This window comes from Etheostoma spectabile, chromosome 15 (assembly GCF_008692095.1).
Source record: "Etheostoma spectabile isolate EspeVRDwgs_2016 chromosome 15, UIUC_Espe_1.0, whole genome shotgun sequence".
Lineage (NCBI taxonomy): Eukaryota > Metazoa > Chordata > Actinopteri > Perciformes > Percidae > Etheostoma > Etheostoma spectabile.
Window position 1 is genome coordinate 809,201 of NC_045747.1, and position 11,084 is coordinate 820,284.

General features: G+C 42.8%; 1 long non-coding RNA gene across 1 annotated transcript in view; it reads right to left on the bottom strand.

Annotated features, from left to right (window-relative positions):
* Positions 1-771: 771 nt before the first annotated feature.
* Positions 772-11,084, bottom strand: part of LOC116703580 (uncharacterized) — an 11,565-nt gene continuing 1,252 nt past the window's right edge. Inside the window, exons 2-3 of the long non-coding RNA XR_004335463.1 lie at positions 5,442-5,444; positions 772-782 (exon numbers count right to left, since the gene is read on the bottom strand). This is a non-coding gene — a long non-coding RNA (uncharacterized LOC116703580). The remainder of the gene's footprint in view (positions 783-5,441; positions 5,445-11,084) is intronic.

Consider the following 11,084-nt stretch of genomic DNA (forward strand, 5'->3'; position numbering starts at 1 on the left):
ACACACACACACACACACACACCATTAACAGTCCCTGAAAACGCCCTCCTTGCATTTCATCCAAGTGTTTCTTTCTCTTTTTTTCCTACCCTCAGAACACCCGTCTCTTTTGTTTTTGCCTAAACGCGGGTGGAATTCCAACACGAGGCGAGCAGGGCAGGAGACGGACGGAGGGAAAACATGTTGGAAGGTTTTTTTTCTCCTCTCAGATCTTCAGGGTTTCTCAGCAGCAATTACACAGAAGTGTTACCAGATGCTCCTCGCCGTTGTCGGACCAAAGAACCGCGTTTATCGGCACAGAGTCCGTCTGTCTTACGGGGTTGGGGGGGGAAAAACCCGGAAACGCTGTCTTTTTAGTAGGACTTTTTCATTTTTGAAATTTCCCAATGGAGACGAGGCACACTCTGCGCACAACAGCCAACGATTGGAAGGGAGGAACAACACACAGGAAGTGCCGTTACGCGGTTCTTTCTAGACAGCAGCGTTGGGTTTCTGCATCTTATCTTCTCCTTGAGCCTTGACTCCAAGCTCTCTCCAATTAGCTTAAGAAAAACACACTTACATGCACAGGCACGCACACACACACACACACACACACACACTGACACCACAGATGCTCTTCACACAGTTCTGCATGTGCATGGACACACATCCACACATTTCCGCATGGACAAGTAGTACATTTTGCAGTTTTTATCTCGAGTGTACCAACACATGCTCTGAAATACACAAGTACCTGCACCCCCACACGTATACACTCTTACATAAAACCCCATTTTTCACTAACACAACATCAATTAATCACTCGCAATTTAGCGTGTGAGCCATTACGCAGATAAAGCAATACTTAGAGGGAACATTACTTTTCTCCTGGAATCTGGAGTCTTTTGAAACACCGTGTAGAGAAGAAAATGTCTCCGGCATGTGGCGTGTGACCAGAAAGGAGTATTCAGAACCTTCTGCTTGATTGCAAATGATGCATGATTTAGAAATACTCCACTTTAAAGTTCTACATTCAAAATCTGACTTTATGTAGAGTGTGATTCAGTCATTTTCAGTGTGTTATTAGGCCAAAAAGCCCTTTTGGAGTGTAATACATATCACAGGATTGTGAGCAGCGATGCATACTGGATGGGATTCAAGTACTTTATAAAGTTTCTTCTGCAAAAACCCCCAGTCTTGTAAAGACATTTCCATTACTCAAGTCATAAAAACTGTGCCGTGCCAATTGGCAAAGTCAACCTGTTTAGACTTAACAATAACTTGTTTGAAAAAAAAAAATTGGAATTTGAAGCAAGAACGCATAAGACAGGTTGTGGTTCATTTAACTCAAAACTAAATCCATATGCAAAGAAAACTGGGTTAAAAATGTTCTAATACTCTGGCTGATTTCTTTAGTAAAAATTGAATTACAGACAAAAATGACTTGATAAGAATAATTTTTGCACTGGACAATGCATCATGTTTTATTAATCAACCAATAACTCATTTGCTGATTGTCTCATGTCATCGTGAATGTATGTTATGAATGTTGAATGTTATCCCTTCAGCTTTACATAAAACATTTTATCAGAATACAGCGTGGAAAATCTGCTTAGAAGTGTATGAAATATTGAATAGAAGAGAATTGTAATTCTGCTAAATCAAACGCCACATTATTTCACTTGTTTAAAAAAGAAAATACAACATTTTTTTCAGGCTTAATCTGCCACTTAAAAAAATAATAATCCAGTGCTGCTTCAGAATTTTGGATAATCATCATGGAAACAATAATTGGTCATGTGACAATGGCTGGGGATCAGAACAGGAAGCCATGTGTGAGGGGTGTGTGTGTGTGTGTGGGGGGGGGGGGGGGGGGTCATACCATTGGCGCTGCTTGAAATGCGCCATCTTTAGTACAAAGGATCTTTGGCTTAGTTCACCAGTAACTTCCTGGAGTCTCCGCTGGTTGCTGGGGCAACTGGTCCGTACCAAGAAATAGTCCCCTTTCTAGTCTTTATGCTAAGCTAAGCTAACCTGCAGCACTTGAGAGTGGTATCAGTCTTATCTACACTCTGCGAGACAACGAACACGCCTCTACAAAATATTACTCTAATTTGATTTTTTCAGGCGAGGGGAAACTAAATGCCTCATGTGGGATGAGGGATTATGGGTATTTTCGGTTATGTGGGTGAACTCAATTTTCTGACACGGTCGCTTTGGGGTTTTGATTCAGAGCAGGAACACGTTTGATATGCACACACACACACACATTATCCACACATTTCACCCCTCTCCACTCACTCTTACTCATTCACACACACACAGAGAAGTTTCTCCCAGTGTCTCATGGGAAAAGATAATTGCTGCGGAAGTTGAGCTACTGAGCGCCAGCCGTCGGTTTGGTTGATAGGGATCAGCGGGTGAAGGAGTGTGGAGTCTACAGAGCCCAAAGCACTACTCTTCACAACCTTAGAACACAACATGCAGTAGTTTTCCACCAGTACTGTTGTGTACTTGTATTAGCCTCTGGAAGCAAGCTACCCCCGACTTACTAGTTACTGTACTGACTGCTTGCTAAAGGTGATGAGAAAGCAAAGCAAATTGAATCTTGAATCATTTGCAAAGATATGACCGCTAGCATGCTAGTGCTTATTCGCCCAAAACAGCCATTATACCAACTGTGTGTGTGTGTGTGTGGCACGGCGTAAGCTAGCTAGCAGCATACACAGTGAGCGAGTCAGTGGAAGTGTCCCTTTGGGTTTCAGTTTGGCTCAGCCTCTGACTGATCTCAGGTCTCACCCAAAACTCTGTTCTCTTCTATTTCCCCCCTGGTCTTCCTTCCAGCATTCGGGCGCCCCCGTTATAGACTCTTGTAGAGTTTTCTTGCCAGTATCAGATCTGAACCCTGACAAGCTAGAGTGACTTTATTTAGCCATATGCCCTCTGCAGAGACTTTATTTCCCATGGTCCATTCTACAAAAGTGGCGGCTATGCAAACCACACTGCCTTTCCCCGCTGGGTTACCGACTGGGTGACCCCTGGGTGCTGCATGCAAACAAGGTTTCAGTGCCCCCACCCAGCAGCCATCTGCTCCGCTCTTCTTCAGCGTCCTGCACGGGTAAATTTAGATGACGTGTTCTCCGTTTGACACATTGCGGGTGTAGGGGGGCACATCGATGTGCTTCAAAGATTCAATGTTGGGACCCCGTAACCTCTAGATCCTTCAAATACCAACTGTAAATCTGCCGCTACATTAGTCATTTCAGCGTCCCCAGAGGGGAGCCAGGGGGAACTTCTTTCAGTTTTAACAGGATTTTCTCAAGATGCAAATAAAAAATGAAGTTACTTCAATTGAAATCTGCCTTGGACCGTGGTGGAATTTGTTCACCTCTGATTGGATCAACGAAAGAGATGGAAAAAGACGAGTCCCCCAAACTGTATTTGAAACCAGTGAACTATACAACTTCAGCACCATGTTGGTGATATATGATGATTTATGATGATATGATATAACTGGCATTTGAGTCACATCCACAGCCAAGCGTGATTCTTTCAGCCGAGTCATGGCTAGCTAAACTGAAACCCAAGGTAGAAAAGGATTACCAAGAGAGAGTCCAGGAGGGAAAATGAAGAGCGAGAGAGCTGAATCATGAAGAAACTCTTCCACCGATACCAAAGTGAAACTGGTGACTCAGCTCCAGCGCCTCGTGGGAATTCATTCATTCATGCGACTGCTTCTGGGTTTCTAGGGAGTTTTGTGTGAGTGTTTTTGTTCAGGTGTTTTCCATTGTTGTAATGCAGCAGCCCTTGGAACTGAAAATGAAGAGGAGGCTCGAAAAACGGGTGCAATAATATTTATTTCTGCTCTTCATCCCCGTGAAACTAAGACGTCATGACATAAATAAGAGCAAGTAAATAAGTTACAAATAAAGTGCATGGGTTTATGAAGAATATTAACTGGATGCTCAAATGCAAATTCAATAGGCAACATTAAAGCCAATGTGTGCATTACATTCACAAGTTGCTGACCCGTGTTGATGAATTCATAACTCATAACACAAGAAACATTGCAAATGATTATTTAAGACTTTGCATTACAAAGTTCTCTTTAATAACTGAAAATGTCACTTAAAGATTTCATACCTCGCTCCACATTCAAAGGGTGCAAAGGGGGTCTACTTAGCTGTCCCTAGCCCCTTGCAGGTAGTTTGCAACATACTTAACACAATATACATTATAAATATACGCACATATGTTGAAAAATGTAATCCAAACAAAGATATGCACATTAGCTTTGAGGAAACCAGTGAGAGAAATGTTGAGTTCATATGCTGTGTAGTACATATGGTGTATGTTTTATATAATACAGCGGTCGCTGAAATCAGTTTTTTTGCAGCTTACCCCTGTTCCGTGTGATTTTCAAAATAAAAGACTCTTTAGCTATGGTCACTTACATGTAATATGTATTGACAGGTGCAACATTTCAAAATCACGCAGGCAGTGTGAAAATGTCTCATACGTCATTTTCATTATTTCTTGTACGTTGTGTTAACTCCCACTACATCTTTCAATCAGGCTTTTATTATTACTTTATTCATTTTGTCCATTATTACATCCAATAACGTTTATGAAGCAATTACACAACGCTGTTGAAGGTCTTTTTGACCAGTAACTGACATGCTGAAGTGCTTCTCCTTCATGGACGGGGTTGTCATCTCCTCGGTCACACTGGGGGACATTTGTCTTTTCGTCCACACACACTGACTTCCAGCATCTGGGTGGTTTTGCAGAAGCGCGGGCGGCGTAAACAAGCCTCCAGAGGTCTGGGTCTGGGAGGACGGCTCGGGGTGGACAGCGTGTTTTGACTTTGGAAGTCAAATTGAAGAGAGGTTTAGCAGAAGCCGCACTAACAACAGAGCAACTGAGAGACACTAACATTTACGCAGAGAAACCACACACACACACATGGATGCACATGTTCCACGTTACAGGGCATGAGGGAAATGGTTCCAATTACACGGAGGAGTCCGATACATGCATCCACAAGAAGACATGAAGTGGTGTACATTTTCAACACAGGAAAGAAAAGATTCCAACATTTACGTAGGAAAAAAATAAATTAATGCAGACACACACACACACACACACACACACACACAGCCACACACACAGGCAGCAGGGCAGACCCCCTAGTCTGTCCACATATGGCTGCAATTGCCCGGTAGGGTGGGTGGATAAATGGCAGCCGACCAACCGGTGGTATAATTATCTGACCAGCCTCTTCATGGAGCCTTAAATAGCCGTCTTGTTTGCACTAAAAATAAACTGTCATTTCAGCCTGCTAACATTTGACCCCTGACACCCCGGGCCTAGAAAGGACAAAGGTCGGCCATCTTGGACTTGGCACTAAAAATAGCCGGCCGACCCCTCGTCACCCCTGAACCTGAATAAAAAAAAACAAGCTTTCTTTTTATCCCAAAAATAAAAGCTATCCACGCTTTTCAAAAAAGTGTCACCTGCTCGTACAGATCATCTGAAAACACAAAACTAGCACAAAAAGTCTCTCAAGTATCCATTCTAACTTTGGCTTATGCTAAATTTGCCCCCGCTAATCCCGCGCTAACTCTGGCAAAGCAACGTATCGCTTTTACACTGAACTTCAGATTTATTCAAAACTTTATCAATTATTTCAAACACTTGTCACAGAATCCAACCCAGTAAATAGACAAATGCCCCCCCGACTAGCTAGTGTAGCTAATAGGGCGAGTGTGGCTTCACGGGTAGGTCTACTTCCTGATTTTAGTTTTATTTGAAAAAGAATGGCGGCCCAATCATGCGACATGGTGTAGATACAATTTAATAAATGTTATTATTGAATATGAATAGGCCGCTTATTCCATTGAGGTACAGTATCTATATATTGATCACTTGACAACTGGAAATTCTGTGCAATTTCATTACTGTGCTATATTTAATATTCACCACTTTTGATACACCAATAACTGTGCAATTTTATACCTGTAATGTTTTCATAATACATATAAAAACCATATTCATCTTTCTTACTATGTATATAGTTGTTTCTGGAACTGTGCACCCCCCCCCCCTTTCTTTTGCATTACTTATATTTTATATTTTATTCCATGTTACATTCCTTCTTGTTGAAACTGTAAAGGGGTTTTGCTTCAATCTCGTTGCACAGGCACTGCACATAATATAACAAATAATGTACTATCTAATATAAATATATAATAATAAAATATTAGGACATTAAAGACTTTCGATTCGAACATAGACAGAAGATGTCTTGGAAGTAGATCCCTACACAGTTAGCTCCAAAAGCTAATCCAGAACTTTTGTCTTTACTTCTGGTCAAAGTTTTGTTTGAAATGATTTATGTAAAATTTGGAATACACTCCTATTTATTTACTATTTAGAAGGGGGGGGGGGGGGTAGACCATCTCAGTAGAGCCCTTTTTAGGCCGAGCATGTTGACTCTTTATTTCTACTCTTTCGTTCTGTCTTTGAACACCAGTTCACCACCTGTTCACCCTCAAACCCCCCCCCCCCCCCCTCACACCACACACACACACACACACCCATCTATCTTCCTCACACACCCACACCCACACACACACATATACATGCACTGAGAAAAGAGTTAATGACCCTGACTTGTGATTATGATGCCTGTGGCGTTCACCTGCAGCTCTGCTCCAGACACACACACACACACACACACACCACACACACACATCACACACACACACAGAGGCAGCAGAGACCCAGCAGACCCCTACTTCTGCAATAACACACTGGGCCAGATGTGGTGGTTAAACTCTCTCTCTTGCACACACATGCATCTTATCACCACACACACACACACACACACACCACCACACACACACACACACACACACAATGCCAACACAATATGTTATTGAAGAAAGAAGGTAATGTGATACTGATTTTTTTGTTCTCTCAGCAGATAGGACAACTGGTGAACAGGTAGATTTCACCATGGTTAGCCCAATATTTTAGTATTTTCCACCCCTGGGGATCCGGGTACAGAGAACTGTGGGGTTGCAGTTTAGCTGGTCTATATCCACGACGTTCCACTTTTAGGATTGTTCAGGGGCCGCCGGAAATTCTGCTGGATGCTTTCATTTCAGCCGGATGTCCATCCCCGCAGCAACCACGGGATCGGTTCCGACCTGCGGCCCTTTGCCCATGTCCCCCTGTCTCTCCCCTTTCATGTCCAAGCTGTCCAGTCAAAGATAAAGACCTAATATCGCCAAAATAAAACACATGCACATTTTGAATGTTGGCCTGTTTTAAAAGTTGTGTTGAAACGTCATACAAATCAAAATGGACATAACACGGTACGTGTAACCATTCGGTGTGCATTTTTTTCAGTTAAAGGATAAGTACTGGGTTTTTTATTTTTACTAGTACATCCCCTGGGTGGTAAAGAAAACCTTTATTCCATCTTTCCACTGATGCGTTTGGCATGTTCCCACAGTCCCACTGAATGTAAAGGAGTGGGGGGGGGGTTAAGCGCTCTTTCAACAACGTCACATTTGATGAGATATGACATGGAAATCGCTCTTTACGGAATCGCCGCCCGGGCCAGAGGGATCGACGACATTACCTCTCTAACTCTGTTCTGAGGTTCAATATTTCTCTCCTTCCTCCTTCCTCCTCGTCACTAACCCATCCTCCGTTTACATTCTATACAATAACTTCTCCTGATAACATGAAACTATTATTGTAGTAAAATATTGCAGCACAATATCTTTTTTAATTAACTTGTAATATCTTTTTTTCAGTCCGTACTATAGCCTGTGGAACTTACTTAGGAACAAAACCACCGGGACAGTGTAGCCAGTCGGGGAGTGAGACACGACCATATGATGTGAAACAGGGGGGGGCTTTTTAAGGAATGGCTAGGCGAGATGGTCAGAAATTGTAAACATGTTTTCTGATAATACTTGGCCCTGGCACATGGACCGCTACTATGGAGCAGCTGGGAAGAGATGGGACAACGAGTAAATGTGAGCTGGTCGCTGGTTCAAGTCCCCATACGGACCAAAGTACAGAGTGTGGACTGGTAGCTGAAGTGATGCTAGTTCAACTCCTGGGCACAGCCAGGTGCTCTTGAGCAAGGCACCGAACCCCCCCTAACCACTCAGAGTGCTGGTCCATCACTGGCAGCCCCCCCCCCACCCCCCACACACACACTCTGACATCTCTCCATAAGTGCATGAACAGGTCCTGAGCATGTGTGTGTATTTCACGTCTGTGTGTAGTTACAAACAGAGTGTAAATTGTAATTTCCTCCAATCAATGAACAGTATAAATTATTATTATGGATAATAAAGTATTATTAACATGCATGTACATTGCTAAACATCCATGCCAACATGAAGATGATGCATGGACGTATGTGGGCAGTGATGGTTAGAAATGGATGCATCATATTTCATATGTAAATAGAGTCAACGCATGTTCATGAATGAGTTCATATGCTATCGTATGAAAAGTTATGCACATCAATACGTGTGATATTCTACAAAATAGTTAAGCACTTGGCCGGTCAAGTGATGACACGTCACATGACAGTTAAGCTTGGAGGTCTTTACATGTTAATTTAGGGTTAGGGTTCGGTTGAGGTTAAAACGCAACGCCCGGGATAGGGGACCACTGATGTGGTCTTTAGGGTTAGGGTTACCTTGGGCACAAGGGGACCACTGATGTGGGAACACACTTTAGGGTTTCCCATGTTTCCTCCCCCCCTCCCCCCACCCGCCACCTGCAACACGACTTAGACATCTAACGGACTGATCTAATGAACAATCTGCAGAGTTTTGCTATCGGTTTATCGTCATTATTTAGGGGTCACCTCGCGGGTCTAATTCCCTGCAGCGTGCAGACAATTAGGTCGGGGGGGGGCTAGCGTTTGGGGACAAAACTCTGACACACTCAAGGAAAGATATCCACACACGCACACGCACAGAGGAAGCTAAGAATGGAAAGGAAGCTATGGTGACAAACCATTTCCCCTGTTCAGCAATTACCCAGCATTCAGCTCTGCACTGAGGCCCATTACAGCCGGGCCCGGCTGGAACCACATTTGGAAACGGTTGGAGGGGCCCGATCGGCGCTGCACTTTGTTGTTGTTATTATTATTGTCTGTGCTGAGGGAGAGCAACCCATTAGCCCCCCCCCCCCAGCCTCTCGCCACCTGCACGGATCGCACTGCAAGGGGACTTGCTGTCCTGGCTGGGAATATTACATGTCTGCTTAAACTCATGATACTGTCATGTACTGTGCGTAAAAAAAAAAAAAAAAGCTCAGATATGACAGCTAATGAAAGGTAAGATATTGCCTAGGACTTGGGCAATATATCCAAATCATATCAACATCAGCTTCATCGTTGTCAAATCGAAATCAGGTTTATATGAACACCATTAGCTGATCGTGAAGTTGAATGTAAACATTTTTATTCCTCCTTTTTATTATATGTACATTGTTTTTTTTCAACATGACGGTTAAAGGTCCAATGGGTAGGAATGTTTCCATCTAGCGTTGAGATCATAAATCACGATCAGCTCCCTCTCGCCACGCAGTTCAAAGTAGGTACCCAGCTACGGTGGCCTTCACGCTCCAAAAAGCCGTCTCTTGCTCTTTTCTATCTTCTTTGTCTGGGCGAAGAACAAGAATCCTCTTCCTGAAATTTGGATTTGAATACTTGTGTTTTTTTTAATTGGGATCATTTTTTCCCCTTTATTAATAACAGTGGATTGACATGAAAGGGGGGGAGAGACGGGGGATGACACGCAGCAAAGGGCCGCTGGTCGGAACCTAACCCGGGCCGCCGCAAAGGACTCATGGGGGGCGCACAATCTTACTAGGTAACTAGAGCCCCCCCCTCCACAGAACAACTGAGTTTCTCTTGAAGTCCTACAGTCCTACAGTCCTCTCTGACTTTCACTTTTTAGGACTTTTTCATTCATACGCATTTGTAAAAATGAATCAAATTGCTTCTATAGGTCGGATTTCTCTCTAAATGCAACGTATTATACTGCAGGTAAATAAACACAAGGAAATAAACCTAGTGGTCTCTAATACTGTATCTGAAGTCTCTTTATATAGACCTTAGTGGTCTCTAATACTGGATCTGAAGTCTCTTTATATAGACCTTAGTGGTCCCCTAATACTGTATCTGAAGTCTCTTTATATAGACCTTAGCGGGTCCCTAATACTGTATCTGAAGTCTCTTTTATATAGACCTTAGTGGTCCCTAATACTGTATCTGAAGTCTCTTTTATATAGACCTTAGTGGTCCCCTAATACTGTATCTGAAGTCTCTTTATATAGACCTTAGTGGTCCCTAATACTGTATCTGAAGTCTCTTTTATATAGACCTTAGTGGTCCCCTAATACTGTATCTGAAGTCTCTTTTATATAGACCTTAGTGGTCCCTAATACTGTATCTGAAGTCTCTTTATATAGACCTTAGTGGTCCCTAATACTGTATCTGAAGTCTCTTTATATAGACCTTAGTGGTCCCCTAATACTGTATCTGAAGTCTCTTTTATATAGACCTTAGTGGTCCCCTAATACTGTATCTGAAGTCTCTTTTATATAGACCTTAGTGGTCCCCTAATACTGGATCTGAAGTCTCTTTTATATAGACCTTAGTGGTCCCCTAATACTGGATCTGAAGGTGAAGGCTGGGGTTGAGGAGCCCCAGCCTTCTTAGTCTTTTTAAAAATAGTGATTTAGATCCATTCATAGTAGCGCCCCTAGCTCTCCCATTTAAAAGGCCATTTGACCAAAAAATGAAAATACGGTGAAGTGGCGCTTCTTCATCTTTAAAGAAAAGACTCAGAGAAAGAAGACTCAGAGAAAGAAGACTCAGAGAGAGAAGACTCAGAGAGAGAATACTCAGGTACATTCACAAAAACACCCTCCCATTTCATAAAGAGTTACAAATGCATTTGTTTCAAAATGACATATAAACGTCTTTTTGTATTCTATGTTGCCTGGAAACGCTTCTAACACGCTTGCGTGTCGTGTGATAAAGCGTGCATGCCCCC